This window comes from Xyrauchen texanus, chromosome 5 (genome assembly GCF_025860055.1).
Source record: "Xyrauchen texanus isolate HMW12.3.18 chromosome 5, RBS_HiC_50CHRs, whole genome shotgun sequence".
Lineage (NCBI taxonomy): Eukaryota > Metazoa > Chordata > Actinopteri > Cypriniformes > Catostomidae > Xyrauchen > Xyrauchen texanus.
In genome coordinates, this window is record NC_068280.1 from 20,063,659 (window position 1) to 20,078,755 (window position 15,097).

Genomic DNA, 15,097 nt, shown 5'->3' on the forward strand with positions numbered 1-15,097 from the left:
ACAGATTGCCAGACTCTACTTCAGCTGTCTGGGGTCCACTCGACTCTGCAATGTGTGTTATGAACATGTCTTCACGCCCTCTTGTGGCCCCACTGAGACCTGCGATCTCTGCTCTTCAGCATTATCGACAGATAATTTTTCTCTGAAATATTGAGGTGCAGTTTCCGTTTCCTGCTTTCCAACTTGAGTCGGATCCTCAAACGTTTCAGTGTTTTCCACCAGCCTGTTAGGCTATTTTCTGTTTCTTTTGAGACATTTATTTCCATTTTGACTGACTGAGCAGTAATTTTACACAAGGTTCAAAATATGCTTTTAATTAACAGAAGAAAATATAATTTAATCTAATTAATTGGATCAAGTTCAAAGATTTTGAGCGTTTGAGGGAGTGTGTGCGTGTTGTCCTGGAAACCCACAGCAAGAGCCAATCAGAGGCGCTCGATGCATCCTTATTAATATTAACGAGACGTAAGGGGCTAGGGGGAGATACTCTAGTGCGCATGCGCTGCCCCGCGACGCTGCTGCTTCTAACAACAACCGCTAGTGAGCAATATGGCCGACCTAGGGAAGAAGTACTGCGTGAACTGCCTAGATGATGTTACGAATTTGCGGATTCGCTGTGCCGAATGCCAAGATATTGAACTTTGCCCGGAGTGCTTCTCCGCGGGCGCCGAAATCGGCAACCACAGGCGATGGCACGGTTATCAGCAAGTTGACGGCGGGCGCTTCTCGCTCTGGGGTCCCGAAGCAGAGGGAGGATGGACTAGCAGGGAAGAGCAGTCGCTGCTCGATGCCATCGAGCAATATGGATTTGGTAACTGGGTAAGATTCTGAAATAAGTCCCTATTGGTACTAGTGTATTTAAATTTCATCAGCTTTGTGAAATGTACACCACAATACTAACTAGTCATGTTTAATAACAATTACAATTTTAAAGCCTGCAAGAAAGGATGCATTGCTTGCTGAAGAAACTTTCTGTTTACTGAAAATAGGGAAAACCTTGGATTTTTTTCTGTATAGCTGAATAGATGCCCCAGCTCTGTACTACATAATATAATAAAGGGTGATTCTCACGAATCTTAATCAATACAAAATAATATAAATATTATATTTTGTTTAAAAAAGAAAGTAAAAGGAGAGAATCCTACATTTAGGACCATTGAAATGTTTTGCATTTCAAAACATTTTCAGGATACTTAAATGGATAGTTTACCCCCAAATTTTTTTAATTCTCTCATCATTTACTGGCCCTCATGCTATCCCAGATGTGTATGACTTTCTTTCAGCTGCTGAAGAAAAATTAAGATTTTTTGAAGAAAATTTCAGATCTGTTGGACAACACAATGCAAGTGAATGTTGACCAGAACTTTGAAGCTCAAAAAGCACATACAGGTAGCATAACAGTAATCTATATGACTCATGTGGTTAAATCCATATCTTCAGAAGCGATATGATAGGTGTGGGCAGGGCTCTACACTTACAATTTTTTTTAGCACAGTCAAAAATTTAGGAGCACAGTTGTAGTCAACCCCCCCATCTGAGGGTTGTCCCCCCTAAAATATCATTAAAATATGTGTATTGTAAATAATATATTCTTAAAATAATTGTTTAAGAAATAAAATAATACAAATGCAAACGGGGCAACAACAAAACCCCCTTGGTGTCCCCTCGCACCCCTACTTCATTCCGGTCACTCGCCTAAATATTTTTTAATTGTCGCACACTGTAATTTTCAGTCACAAATGCAAATGTCGCATTGTAGAGCCCTGGGTGTGGGTGAGAACAGATCAATATTTAAGTCCTTTATTTTATTTTACCATGAATCTCCACTTTAACATTCTTCTATGTTTCTCACCCTCTTATCATCTCGCTTCTGAAGACATGGACTTAAACACTGAATTTGTATGGATTACTGTTATGCTGCCTTTATGTGCTTTTTGGTGCTTCAGAGGTCTGGCCGCCATTCACTTGCATTGAAATGACCTACAGAGCTGATATTCTCCTAAAAAACCTTTATTTGTGTTCTGCTAAAGAAAAAAGTCATACACATCTGGGATGGCATGGAGGTAAGTTAATAGACCTCATTCACTCTAGCGCCATCTTTGATTTTTAATGGGAATGACAACGAGGCTGTGAGGGATAGACATACCGTATTTTCAATGGAAAAAATGGTATAAAGCTCCTAAATCACATCTGATTTTCCACAACTCGAGTTCTTTGTATACTGAATGTTCTTGGACAGATATTTTATCAATGTTTTTTTCTGCAGAACAATTCAAAAACACTTTAAAATGCAGTACAACGCATAGGAGAGATGGTCTAATAAGTCTAAGTTTATCCTCACAGCCTGGTTGTCATTCCTATTAAAAATCAAAGATGGCGATAGCGTGAATAAGGTCTATGATGAGAGAACTGTAATTTTTGGGTGAACTATTCCTTTAACCATTGGGAGAACCAATTTAAACTTGTGAATGTTTTATGGCCTGTACATTTACAGTGATTATTTACACACTATTTCTGTGTATTAGGAGGATATGGCTGCCCATGTTGGTGCATCACGCACCCCTCAGGAGGTCATGGACCATTATGTTTGCATGTATATCCATGGGAATCTGGGTAAAGCCTGCATCCCTGACAGCATCCCTAAACGCGTGACAGACCATACTTGTCTTAGTGGAGGTCCCTTGTCCCCTAGTTTGACCACTCCATTGTCCCCACTTGATATATCTGTGGCCGAGCAGCAGCAGCTTGGATACATGCCGCTCGTGATGACTACGAGATTGAATATGACCAGGAGGCGGAGAAGCTCATCAGTGGCCTGTCTGTGAACTATGATGATGAAGATATAGAGATTGAGATGAAGCGAGCCCATGTGGACATGTATGTGCGTAAGCTACGTGAGCGTCAGCGACGCTAAAAATATTGCTCGTGACTACAATCTAGTGCCAGCCTTTCTGGGCGGGACAAAAAAGATAAAGAGCGAGAGCGGCCTGGTGGGACAGGAGCAGTTGGAGGGGTGGGTGGAGTTGTTGGATTGGGAGGAGGTACTACAATTATTCCGACAGGGTCACTGGGCTCCTCTACAACAGCAACCCCAAAACGCAAAATCATCAAGGAAGAGAAGGAGCAGCGGACTAAACTGCGTTCCCTCTGCCAGTTTATGCCACATCGAGATTTTGAAGAATTCTTTGATAACATGCACAAGGACGCATGCTGCGGGCAAAGGTTCGGGAGCTTCAGCGATATCGGTGGAACGGCATCACGAGACTTGATGAGTCAGCCGAGTATGAGTGCGCACGCCACAAGCGGGAAAAACGGAAAGAGAACAAAAGTGTTACTGGCTCAAAGAGAGGGAGTAGCGGTGGAGGAGGAGTAGCCGGGCTAGGAGGAGGGGTTGGAGCAGGGGGTGGGGTTGGTGGAGGAGTCAGTGGCATTAAAGAGGAGGGAAGGACAGTGAGTTTTCCGCCATTGAGAACCTGCCTGGCTTCGAGCTGCTTTCAGATCGGGAGAAGGTACTGTGTAATTCGATGAACCTATGTCCCACACGTTATCTGACTGTCAAGACTATCATCATTAAGGATCACCTTCAGAAAAGGCAGGGCATTCCCTCCAAAAGCCGCCTACCCAGCTATTTGGACAAGGTGCTGAAAAAGCGTATTCTGAATTTCCTATCAGAGAGCGGCTGGATATCCAGAGAAGCCTCCTAAGGTTGGCCAAAAATTTGGCTTTAAGAATAATGACTGTATATATTTTTCTACTGTTTTATATTACATCTCATAAAACCCTGTGAGAACATAAAAGGTGCCCCACTAATGGAGGTGGGCCTTAAATCCATCTTGTATTTTTTTTTTTTTTTTTATCTCACATCTCCTCATAGGAACATAAACATTGTGAGAGTTTGCAAAATGAATCTTACAGGTTTCAGTTGAATTCTAACTATAGAAGGAACACCAGTATGTATAGTATAGGAAGGGGACTTTTGAATGTGGTGTCCTGCTTAATAGATCATTGTTTTATATATATATATATATATATATATATATATACATATATATATATATATATAAAACATATACCCATGTTAAAATGCCTTAATTTGAAATGTGATTTTGGGATATTTGTGAAAAAGCCCTGGACACTGCTGACTAAGCTGGTGTTTACACAAATACCGTTCTAAAAAGAAATCTACTTGGAAGAATTCAAATTAGAATCTGGATTGATACAAACATTGAGAGTAACAAGAGTGGCAACCAAGTGATCTGCTGGCCGCAAGTCTTTTGTCCAAGTGTTCCAATCTGCATTTGCCTGTTCGTTAGATTTGTTTTTGGAATGTGAGAAACATAAGGCATGCTTGATTCTATGTAAATGTCTAATGTTCATGTTTGATAGGGATTATTTTATTTTCTTCCTTTTTTTGGAGTTGACCTTTGTGAGGTTATATTACTATAGCTTTTTTTTTTATCAAGCATGTTGCCACATACACATGCTTACATGATGCTTACATCGATCACCAAGGTAGAACATTTACCACAATGTACCCATTTCAAGAAGGGTGATATTGATGTTTGTTAGGAAGTTATGATGGATAAAGCTGGGCTAAATACAGCATCAGTGTTTGTCATCTCAAAGTGTAAATGGTGAATGGTGGAAAACTGTTTGATTTGTAGACTGTATGTTAAAACTACATACTAAAGGTTTGTTTTTCAAATGCCTTGACAAGATGATCATACAATACCAAATCTTAGCTTAAAACTGAGATAAACCTATTTTTCCATGATTTGTAATATGTTATTACTGACTGCCTATGTTAACCCCAAAGCTGTAGAAAACTTAAGAAAAGGACTGTTCACAGGCCAATATAAATGTTTTAAAAGTTTTACATAGTTTTAAAATGTCTAATATATTGAGTCAAATAGAGTTAATAGGCACAGTTTAACTTCTAGCCATTGTTTTTTTTCTGTTTCCATATGACTCCTCTTAATTGTGTACACCATATTGAAAATAACTGTATTTAGTGTAAAACTTGTGGAAAGCCAAGGTTGTTGTCCACTTTTTTGTTGCCTCATACATTACTACATAAAGTCATACATTTTTGAGTGGGTTAATCATGTTTTGTGGCTTGAAACATATTTTGCCCAGGTTGATGTTTTCATTCCTTAACCTTATATTTGTTTTGTATTTTCCCCTTGAAAAAAGAATTGTTGATTTGCAATTTTATTTTTGATTCTGGGACTTTCTCCACATTTCTATTCTAGAAACAGCTAATCTACACAATACAAAAAAGGTTGGAGTGTCTTTTTTTTATGACCACAAAAAAGCCATCAAAATTGTATTGTGTTGCAAAAGAAACTCATCAAAGATTCGTTCAAAGTATATAGACTGGCTTTATAACTATTCCGGAAATATAAATGATGAATAAAGGTATGCGGATACTATGTTAATAAGGAAATTATCGCGCAAATGTGGAGGTACCTCGATCTCGTTTGTGGTATTGTGTGTCATTGCCTTTTTTTATTTTTTATTATTGAGCTGTTTACATTTTTAGAAAGGCTTAGGCTAGGTGCAAATACTTTCCGTGTGCTTCATGGTTAAGAAATAGGATCACAGGTCAAACCATTCCCAGGGCACTCAAAGATTAGAGTTTTGTCAAGCTCGCTGCACACTTGCTGATTTTGAGAAAAATAAGTGACAGATGTTAATTTAAGGGTTAAATTTTTTACTTTAATATTCATGCAAAGTATTTTTTGTGCGATTTCAGAGAGTGTAGTCATTTTCTAAAGTAGCTGAAAATGTGAGAGGTGAAGATATTGAAAATGACAACAATAAGACTATCTCAAGAACATTTTTTATAATTTTTAATGACAATGTGATATTTACAAAATGGCAAGAGGCTTTTTCTGCTTGGTTGTGGCATGGATGTTCTTTGGTAAAACAGTCCATTCAGAAAGACTCATATTTGTGAAAATGTTGAACTTGAATATGTGGAAAGATGTATTTTAATGAATATGTCATGTTCTTTCTTACTTTGTATTAAAGTGTTGAAATATAATTTTCTTGTCCATTTGTTTGTACATGGTTTTATGTAAATATGAAGAGACACATGGAAGGTCTAATAATGACAGCACTATATTTGAAAAGAGATACAGCTTTATTGGAAAGAGTCTGATTGCTTCTGCAGATGGACAAACTGAATCTGGGTGTAAAATAATACTTTACCTCAAAATCTAATGTATAATGTAGATTTATATTTGTTAGATCACAATCAGTGCATTCATATAACAAACACCTTTTCATATAACCTCATACAAAACAGACCTCAGCATCACAAGGCCACCCTTCCTCCAAATCTTTACTGAATCAGTTTTTTTTTTACTTTAGGGCTGTCAGAATTCATTCAGAATTTTTATTGATTAGGGTGTGCTTACGTGAACTCCACTACAGCAAATATTTTATCAGATCTGGGCAGAATAAAACTTTGGCCGCAAGTCCGGCTGCTGGTACACTAATGACAAAATCATACACATTTTTTGATAAAATGTTGCAGTATGTCTGAACATAACAAATACAAAAAAACTAAATGAAACATCTGGAATCTGTTGACTGAATCCATAGATTAGAGTACATGATGAACTGTTTGTTTTTAGTATTTATTTTTAAGAGCAAATAAGTAACAGTGTTCAATACACGTTGTAATAAAAAGCAGCGTTTGTTCCTGGCAAGTGTTTTAAATCACAAGAGCCCCTGGAATGATGCTGATCCACAACTGCTGCAAAATTGCTGCAGCTAATCAAAAGATTCTGTGTATCTTCTACCACTCACACAAACACACTTACTAAGCTCTTAAAATATTCCCATGAACTGTTGTTTTTATTTGTCATGGCACTTAGGTTTTCCGAGTACTCTAATCGTTCAGCTATCGCTACATCCATCTATATTCTTATCTACTCCACTAATGAAACGGACCATCGCCAGCATGTCGAGCTAGTGCTTAAGAAGCTAAGGGACCACCGTCTATACCTCAAGGCCGAAAAGTGTTCCTTTCATCTGCGCACTCTTCAGTTCCTCGGATACAACCTTAGTCCTGAAGGCATCCAGATGGATGAGGGTAAGGTAGAGGCTGTGTGAACCTGGCCCACTCCTACGACCATTAAGGAGCTCCAACGCTTTCTGGGTTTCTCCAATTTCTACCGCCATTTCATTGAGAACTTCAGCTCCCTCTCTGCTCCTTTGACTTCACTCCTGAAATCCAAGCCTAAGTCCCTAGCCTGGTCCCCCTCGGCCTCCTTGGCCTTCCAACGACTCAAGACGGCTTTTACCACGGCTCCCCTTCTCTTCCATCCAGACCCTAACAAGCCCTTCCTAGTAGAAGTAGACACCTCCACCACTGGCATGGGAGCTGTCCTCTCCCAAGAACAAGGGAAACCATCCAGACTTCACCCTTGTGCCTACTTCTCCAAGAAACTCAACTCTGCTGAGCTCAACTACGACATTGGTAACCGGGAGCTTCTGGCAATCAAATTAGCCTTAGAGGAATGGCGGCATTGGCTTGAAGGAGCTAAACACCCTTTTCTTGTGCTAACTGACCATAAGAACCTGGAATACCTCCGTGAGTCTCGCCACCTGAACCCTCGACAAGCACGATGGGCCCTTTTCTTCTCCCGGTTCAACTTCTCTATCACCTACCGCCCAGGTCACAAGAATGTCAAGGCAGACGCACTGTCTCGTCTCTATGCTCCAGAGGAGATCCAGGAAGTCCCAGATACCATTCTTTCTCCCAACATGGTGGTTAGTCCCATTCAATGGTCCTTGGACGAGGACATCGCCGAGGCAACCGTCATGAGCCAGCTCCTCCTAACTGCCCTGCAGACAAGACCTACGTCCCCTCTTCCCTATGTATAATCCTCATCGATTCCCTTCACTCCTCCTTGGGCACTGGTCATTCTGGGAGTAACAGAACTCTCGCTCTTCTCCAGGACAAATTCTGGTGGCCCCGTATGGAACTTGACGTTCGATGGTTTCTCCAAGGATGTGTGGAATGTGCCATCTCCTGAACCCCGCGCCGACTTCCTGCAGGCAAACTCCTTCCTCTACCTGTTCCTCGTTGTCCCTGGTCACATCTAGGAGTAGATTTCATCACTGATCTACCCTCTTCTGAAGGTTATACTTGCGTCCTGGTCGCAGTGGGCCGTTTCTCAACGGCCTGCAAACTACTTCCCCTCAAGGGACTCCCCACAGCCCTAGAAACTGCTGAGGCCCTTTTCAATCAGGTGTTCGGCAACTACGGAGTCCCTGAAGACATAGTCTCAGATCGCGGACCTCAGTTTATCTCCCGAGTCTGGAAGGCCTTCTTTTCTCTCCTGGGGGTGACCATCAGTCTCACTTCAGGTTACCATCCCCAGAGCAATGGGCAGACTGAAAGGAAGATACAGGAGATCGGGTGCTTCCTCAGAACCTTCTGTCATCACCGACAAAATCGCTGGAGTCGTTTTCTTCCCTGGGCTGAGTATGCCCAGAACTCCCTATGACAATCCTCCACCAAGCTCACCCCTTTCCAATATGTGTTGGGCTACCAACCTCCCTTATTCCCATGGTCCGGGGATCCCTCAGAGCTGCCAGCTGTCGATCACTGGTTCCGAGAGAGTGAGGGAGTCTGGAACTTGGCTCACCACCACCTGCAACGAGCAGTACACCGTCAGAAGGGTTCTGCTGACACCCGCAGAGCTCCCACTCCGACCTACCATCCTGGGCAAAAGGTTTGGCTATCCACAAGAGACATCAGGTTACGCCTCCCTTGCAAAAAAGTCCCCGTTTCATTGGCCCCTTCACAATCTCCAAACAGATTAACCCTGTCACCTTCCAACTCCAACTTCCACCAGAATTCCGTATACACCCTACCTTTCATGTCTCTCTGCTAAAGCCTCACCACCCGACCCTCTCTCTTCGCTCCACGGAACAGGACCCTACGGATGCTCCTCCCCAACCATTACTCCTAGAGGACGGTCCGGCTTACGCAGTCCGAGACATCCTGGACTCCCAGCGCCGTAGAGGTCGCTTAGAATACCTCATTGACTGGGAAGGATATGGGCCAGAGGAGAGATCTTGGGTTCCTCGTGATGACATCTTAGATCCCACCCTCCTTTCTCACTTCCACGATGCCCACCCAGATCGGCCTGCTCCTCGTGGTCGTGGGCTCCCTAGACGCCAGACTGCACGCTCCTCGGGAGCAGCCCATGGAGGGGGGGTAATGTACCAGTTCAGCCTGACACTCCCAGCACTTTCACTCCACGTTCCCTCTCTCCAGAGTACTAATCACCCGCACCTGAAGCCTGTTCCCTCATCAATCTGCCTCACAACATATAAGCTCGACTTTCCGTTCACTCTTTGTCTGAGCTCACACGTGAACATAGACTCACTTACCTGCTCCTTCTCCAAGACGTTTCCTGGCTTTCATATAACGCTCCTCGCTCCTTCGTTCCAGCAAAGTTCTACGATATTCTCCTCAATAACGCTTCGGCGTGTTCTACGCTCCTAACTCCAGTGGTCCAGCATCACGTTCCAGAGATCACCATTCCTCGCTCCTCGCTCCTTCATCCCAGCTACTTACTACGAAGTTCTCCTCTCCAACACTCAGGTGTGTCCAAGCTCCTCACTTCATCGCCCCTTCATCAAACTCCCTTCATCTCCACTCCATTGCACTGCAGTGTGCACTCAGTTTCTCCAACTCCCCTTTTCCCTTCAATAAACTATACCTCCGGGTTCAACACTATCTTCGAGTCTGTGGTTCGGTTACAACAGTATCTTTCCTCTACCCCATATGCCACATACTTCATTTAAATGTAAAATATATCTAAACAATTTCTTTAAATGCTTGACTTGATATTCTTTTAATTTTCATATCAAAATGCATTTGAAATGCAACTCAACTATTTATTCTTTACATAGAACATCTCTCAGACCCCACTGCTTTAATTGTGTCTCTGTGTTCTGAGAGATTTTGACTAATTATTTTTGGAAATATTTCTGTCATGTTCCTCTGTTGTCTGCCCTGTGTCTCACTAGTCTGTTGTTAAAGAACTACACTTCCACCTGTCATCATCACTGCCATTTTGTTCATTGTTCTCACCTGTGTCCAATTTAGTCATCACGCCCTGTGTATTTAAGCCCTGCTTCTTGCTTTCTCCTTGTCTGTCGTTGTATGTTGTCAAGCCTGGAATGTTTCTCCTGCCCAAGTTTACTTGTTTATGTTTGTTTCCCCATCGAGGGTTTTTCCTTTGTGTTTTGCCTGTTTTACCTTTTTAATAAAATCTTCATTTGGATCCGCGTCTCCTCGCTGCCTCATTCGTTACAGAACGACAGACCAAACAATGGATCTAGCGGCTTTTTTCAATGAGCTGGCCCAAGCGGATCTGTCGATCCGCGAATACACGTACTTTTTTTTCGCCGTGACCAGCATTGGCGGATGGAGTGAGGAAGCGCTGAAAGCGATGTACCGAGTCGGCCTGCCTACGCGCCGGTGGCAAGAGTCGCCCGGAATCGAGGGTTACACCTGGCGGGAGTACGTCGATCTAATCTTGTCGACGTTCGCAGCTGACGAACCTCCCCTCTCGATCCCAGGTGTGCTCTCCACGGGAATCAACACCTCCACTCTGCCAGCTTGGTTCGTTACAGAGCCGGTGTGCCCAGCTTCCTCTGCTCCTGCGCCAGCGCACTCAACCTCGTCAGCTCGAAGGAGGAGGAGGAGGGCAGAAGCTTCTGCTCGCTACTCCACGCCTTCCACGGCCAGCGAGCCAGAGCCCTCGTCAGCTACGGTCAGCGAGCCAGAGCCCTCGCCTGCCCCGGTCTGCGAGCCAGAGCCCTCGCCTGCCCCGGTCTGCGAACCAGAGCCCTCGCCTGCCCCGGTCTGCGAACCAGAGCCCTCGCCTGCCCCGGTCTGCGAGCCAGAGCCCTCGTCAGCTACGATCAGCAAGCCAGAGCCCTCGCCTGCCCCGGTCTGCGAGCCAGAGCCCTTGTCAGCTACGATCAGCGAGCCAGAGCCTGCCCCGGTCTGCGAGCCAGAGCCCTCGTCAGCTACGGTCAGCGAGGCAGAGCCCTCGTCAGCCACGGTCAGCGAACCCAAACCAACGCATACCACGGTCATCCAGCCAGAGCCTGTCGCCTCTGAGGTCAGTGAGCCAGTACCTGTCGCCTCAGATGTCAGTGAGCCAGCGCCTGTAGCCTCCGACATCAGTGAGCCAGCGCTTGTAGCCTCCGACGTCAGTCAGCCAGCGCCTGTAGCCTCCGACGTCAGTGAGCCAACGCCTGTAGCCTTGACCGCCCCTGAGCCAGCGCCTGTAGCCTCGACCGTCCCTGAGCCAGCACCTGTGGTCTTGTCCGTCCCAGTGCCAGTAGCCATGACCATCCAAGAGCCAGCGCCAGTAGCCATGACCGTCCAAGAGCCAGCATCAGTAGCCATGACCGTCCAAGAGCCAGCACCCCTCGAGCCTCCCAGGGCTCCTCCTTCCGAGCTTTCCAGAGCTCTGCCTTCCGAGCTTCCTGAGCTTTCCAGAGCTCTGCCTTCCAAGCTTCCCATGATTCCCAGGGCTCCGCCTCTCAAGCCTCTTGAGCCTTCCAGGACTCCGCCTCTGAAGTCTCCCGAGCCACCGAGGCCTCCTCCTGCGGCTCCGCCTCCTGAGCCTCCTACGGCTCTGCCCCCAGAGCCTCCTGAGCCTCCTACAGCTCCGCCTCCAGAGCCTCCCGAGCCTCCTACGGCTCCGCCTCCCGAGCCTCCTACGGCTCCACCTCCCGAGCCTCCTACGGCTCTGCTCCCAGAGACTCCAGAGCTTTCTAGGGCTCCGCCTCCTGAGCTTCCTATGGCTCCGCCTCCCGAGCCTCCTACGGCTCTGCCCTAGAGCCTCCTGAGCCTCCTACGGCTCCGCCTCCAGAGCCTCCTATGGCTCCACCTCCAGAGCCTCCTACAGCTCTGCTCCCAGAGACTCCTGAGCCTCCTACGGCTCCGCCTCCTGAGCCTCCTACGGCTCCACCTCCTGAGCTTCCTACGGCTCCGCCTCCCGAGCCTCCTACGGCTCTGCTCCCAGAGACTTCTGAGCTTTCTGGGGCTCCGCCTCTCCAGCCTCCTACGGCTCGGCTCCCAGAGCCTCCCAGGCCTCCTGACCCGGCCCCTGTCCTGTGGCTTCCTCCCAGGGCCCCTGACCCTGTTCCTGACCTGTGGCCTCCTCCCAGGCCTCCTGACCCGGCCCCTGTCCTGTGGCCTCCTGACCCGACCCCTGTCCTGTGGCCTCCTCCCAGGCCTCCTGACCCTGTTCCCATCCTGTGGCCTCCTCCCAGGCCTCCTGACCCAGTCCCTGTCCTGTGGCCTCCTCCCAGGCCTCCTGACCCTGTTCCCGTCCAGTGGCCTCCTCCCAGGCCTCCTGACCCTGTTCCCGTCCAGTGGCCTCCTCCCCGGCCTCCTGACCCTGTTCCCGTCCTGTGGCCTCCTCCCAGGCCTCCTGACCCTGTTCCAGTCCTGTGGCCTCCTCCCAGGCCTCCTGACCCGGTCCCTGTCTTGTGGTCTCTTCCCAGGCCCCCTGACCCAGTCCCTGTCCAGTGGCCTCCCCCCAGGTTCCCCAAATCTGTCCTTGCCCTGTGGCCAACTTCCAAGCCTCCTGAACCTATCCTTGCCCTGTGGCCAGCTCCCAGACCTCCTGAACCTATCCTTGCCCTGTGGCCAGCTCCCAGACCACCTGAACCTGTCCTTGCCCTCTGTGCCCCCTTGGACTTCCTGCCTGCCCTCTGTGCCCCCCTGGACTTCCTGCCTGCCCCTTGTGCCCCCCTTGGACTTCCTGCCTGCCCTCTGTGCCCCCTTGGACTTCCTGCCTGCCCTCTATGCCCCCTTGGACTTCCTGCCTGCCTTCTGTGCCCCCTTGGACTGCCTGTCTGCCCCCTGTGCCTCCCTTGATCTGTCGGTTTGCCCCTTGTGCTCCCTTGATCTGTCGGTTTGCCCCTTGTGCTCCCTTGGTCTGTCTGTGTGCCCCCCCCCCTCTCCTTGGATGATTTTTTGTTTGGAGTATTTCCTTTTTTCTTTTTTCTGAGGAGTGTCTGGAAGCCGCTCCTTTGAGGGGGGGCTATGTCACGTTCCTCTGTTGTCTGCCCTGTGTCTCACTAGTCTATTGTTAAAGAACTACACTTCCCAGTATCCACCTGTCATCATCACTGCCATTTTGTTCATTGTTCTCACCTGTGTCCAATTTAGTCATCACTCCCTGTGTATTTAAGCCCTGCTTCTTGTTTTCTCATTGTCTGTCGTTGTATGTTGTCAAGCCTGGACTGTTTCTCCTGCCCGAGTTTACTTGTTTATATTTGTTTTCTCCATCGAGGGTTTTTCCTTTGTGTTTTGCCTGTTTACCTTTTTAATAAAAGTCTGCATTTGGATCCGCGTCTCCTCGCTGCCTCATTCGTTACAATTTCAGTATAAATAACAACTAATAATATTCTCTTAACCCTAAACCTAACATCAGTTGAACAGTACTGAGAACAGTACATTCAGTTACCTTTTTGAATGGATGTAACATGAAAGGCACATTGTGTAAATGTTTTGGAAACACTTGAGTAATACATTTATATAACCCTAACCACAACAGCGTTCTTTTGCTTACTTCTTTGCAAATGTAATATCTTGCTTGCCGGAGATCAAAGGGGATGCAGGGTCAAAGGCACAGTGTGGGCAATGTTTGGGTGTTCATGGTGGTGCTTTTTATTTTACAATTTGGCACATTGGGTCTGAATTTAGGTGGACATTTTTCTTTTTTGAAAACACTCTAAAATTGATGGGAGGAACTTCCAGCTCCACTTAGCTTGACTTGTTTCTCCACAATTTCCTCTATTGCTGGATATACTTTATTTTGTTTATATTACTTTTGCCCTGTCTGCCTTAATTTGTGCACCCTGTCTATTGCCTCTAAACAAGGCATTTACATCTCCATTCTTACCCCCACCCTTCTCCTTCTTTCTGCCTCCCTACTTGTATCTAGGGCGTTTAATATATAATGCTGCAAGGCCTTGTGGGTCAAAAGCAAACCTCAACAGTTCATGATTGCGTGCAAATATTTACTTCCAGAGCAGTGTGAGGTGGTGTCAGGGGCAGAGGAGCAGGGGAATCGGTAAAGACATGCACACACTTCACATCCAAAGATCACATCTGATATCATTGCATCTGACATCAGCACTGGCTGACTGTGTATCTCTGAGTGAGTTTGTGTGAGTGTGTGGGGCGGTATGAGAATCTATAAGATCAGGGGTTGAGGAAGGAAGAGTGTAGAGAAGGAGGGAAGTGATAGGGATCAGTTGGACAAATGATAACGGACAATCTACCACTAGAGAGTGGCACATAGAGAGAGTGTGTGTGTGTGTGTGTGTGTGTGTGTGTGTGTGTGTGTGTGTGTGGCGCGTGTGTGTTTGTATGTGCACATTTCATGTGAATGTATGCAAAACAGCATAGATACTTGTGCGTGACTTTAAGGTGACAGTGAGACCATTGCTTTGATGTATATTTGAAGAGACAACTGTGTGCGTGCATGTGTGTGTCCGTGTGAATGGACAACTCTCTGCTGTGTTTGGGCTTGAAAGGGTAGAGGCACCATCACAAGTCTGCAAGAACATCAAAACACAATTAACGGTTGACATGAAGCAAGAGACAGAGAGGCAAAGAGAAGGAAGAGAGAGAGAGTTGCAGAAAGAAAGAGAGCATGAAGATGTAAGTTGTTATGACAAGCTGAACTGCCCTGAAAAGACTATATAGAGCCCTTGATTTCTCCACTCCTCACTCAAGTATTCTAGAAACACAACATCCACGTATTCTAGAAACATCCTACATCAGTTTATCCTCCTGCAGCAAAGGAGCATGTGAGATTCTGACCTCGATTAGAAATTCCAGCTTTTATCTTGCTAAGAGTCATAAACAATATGCAGAATAAACAGTGTGGTTGTGCAACACTACATCTCGAAAACAACAAACGAGGTTCTGTGCTAAAATTGTCCTCAGTTTTCCTCGAGATATGAATACACTTCTGTTTTGAGCTGTCATTACCATTTAGGAAAATGTATTAAAGGAAATATTTTGGGATGG

The 15,097-nt window shown here is 46.0% G+C and overlaps 1 pseudogene; it reads left to right on the forward strand.

Moving 5' to 3' along the window:
* The first annotated feature begins 549 nt into the window (after positions 1–549).
* On the forward strand, positions 550–3,704 carry LOC127643725 (transcriptional adapter 2-beta-like; annotated as a pseudogene).
* Positions 3,705–15,097: the final 11,393 nt, after the last annotated feature.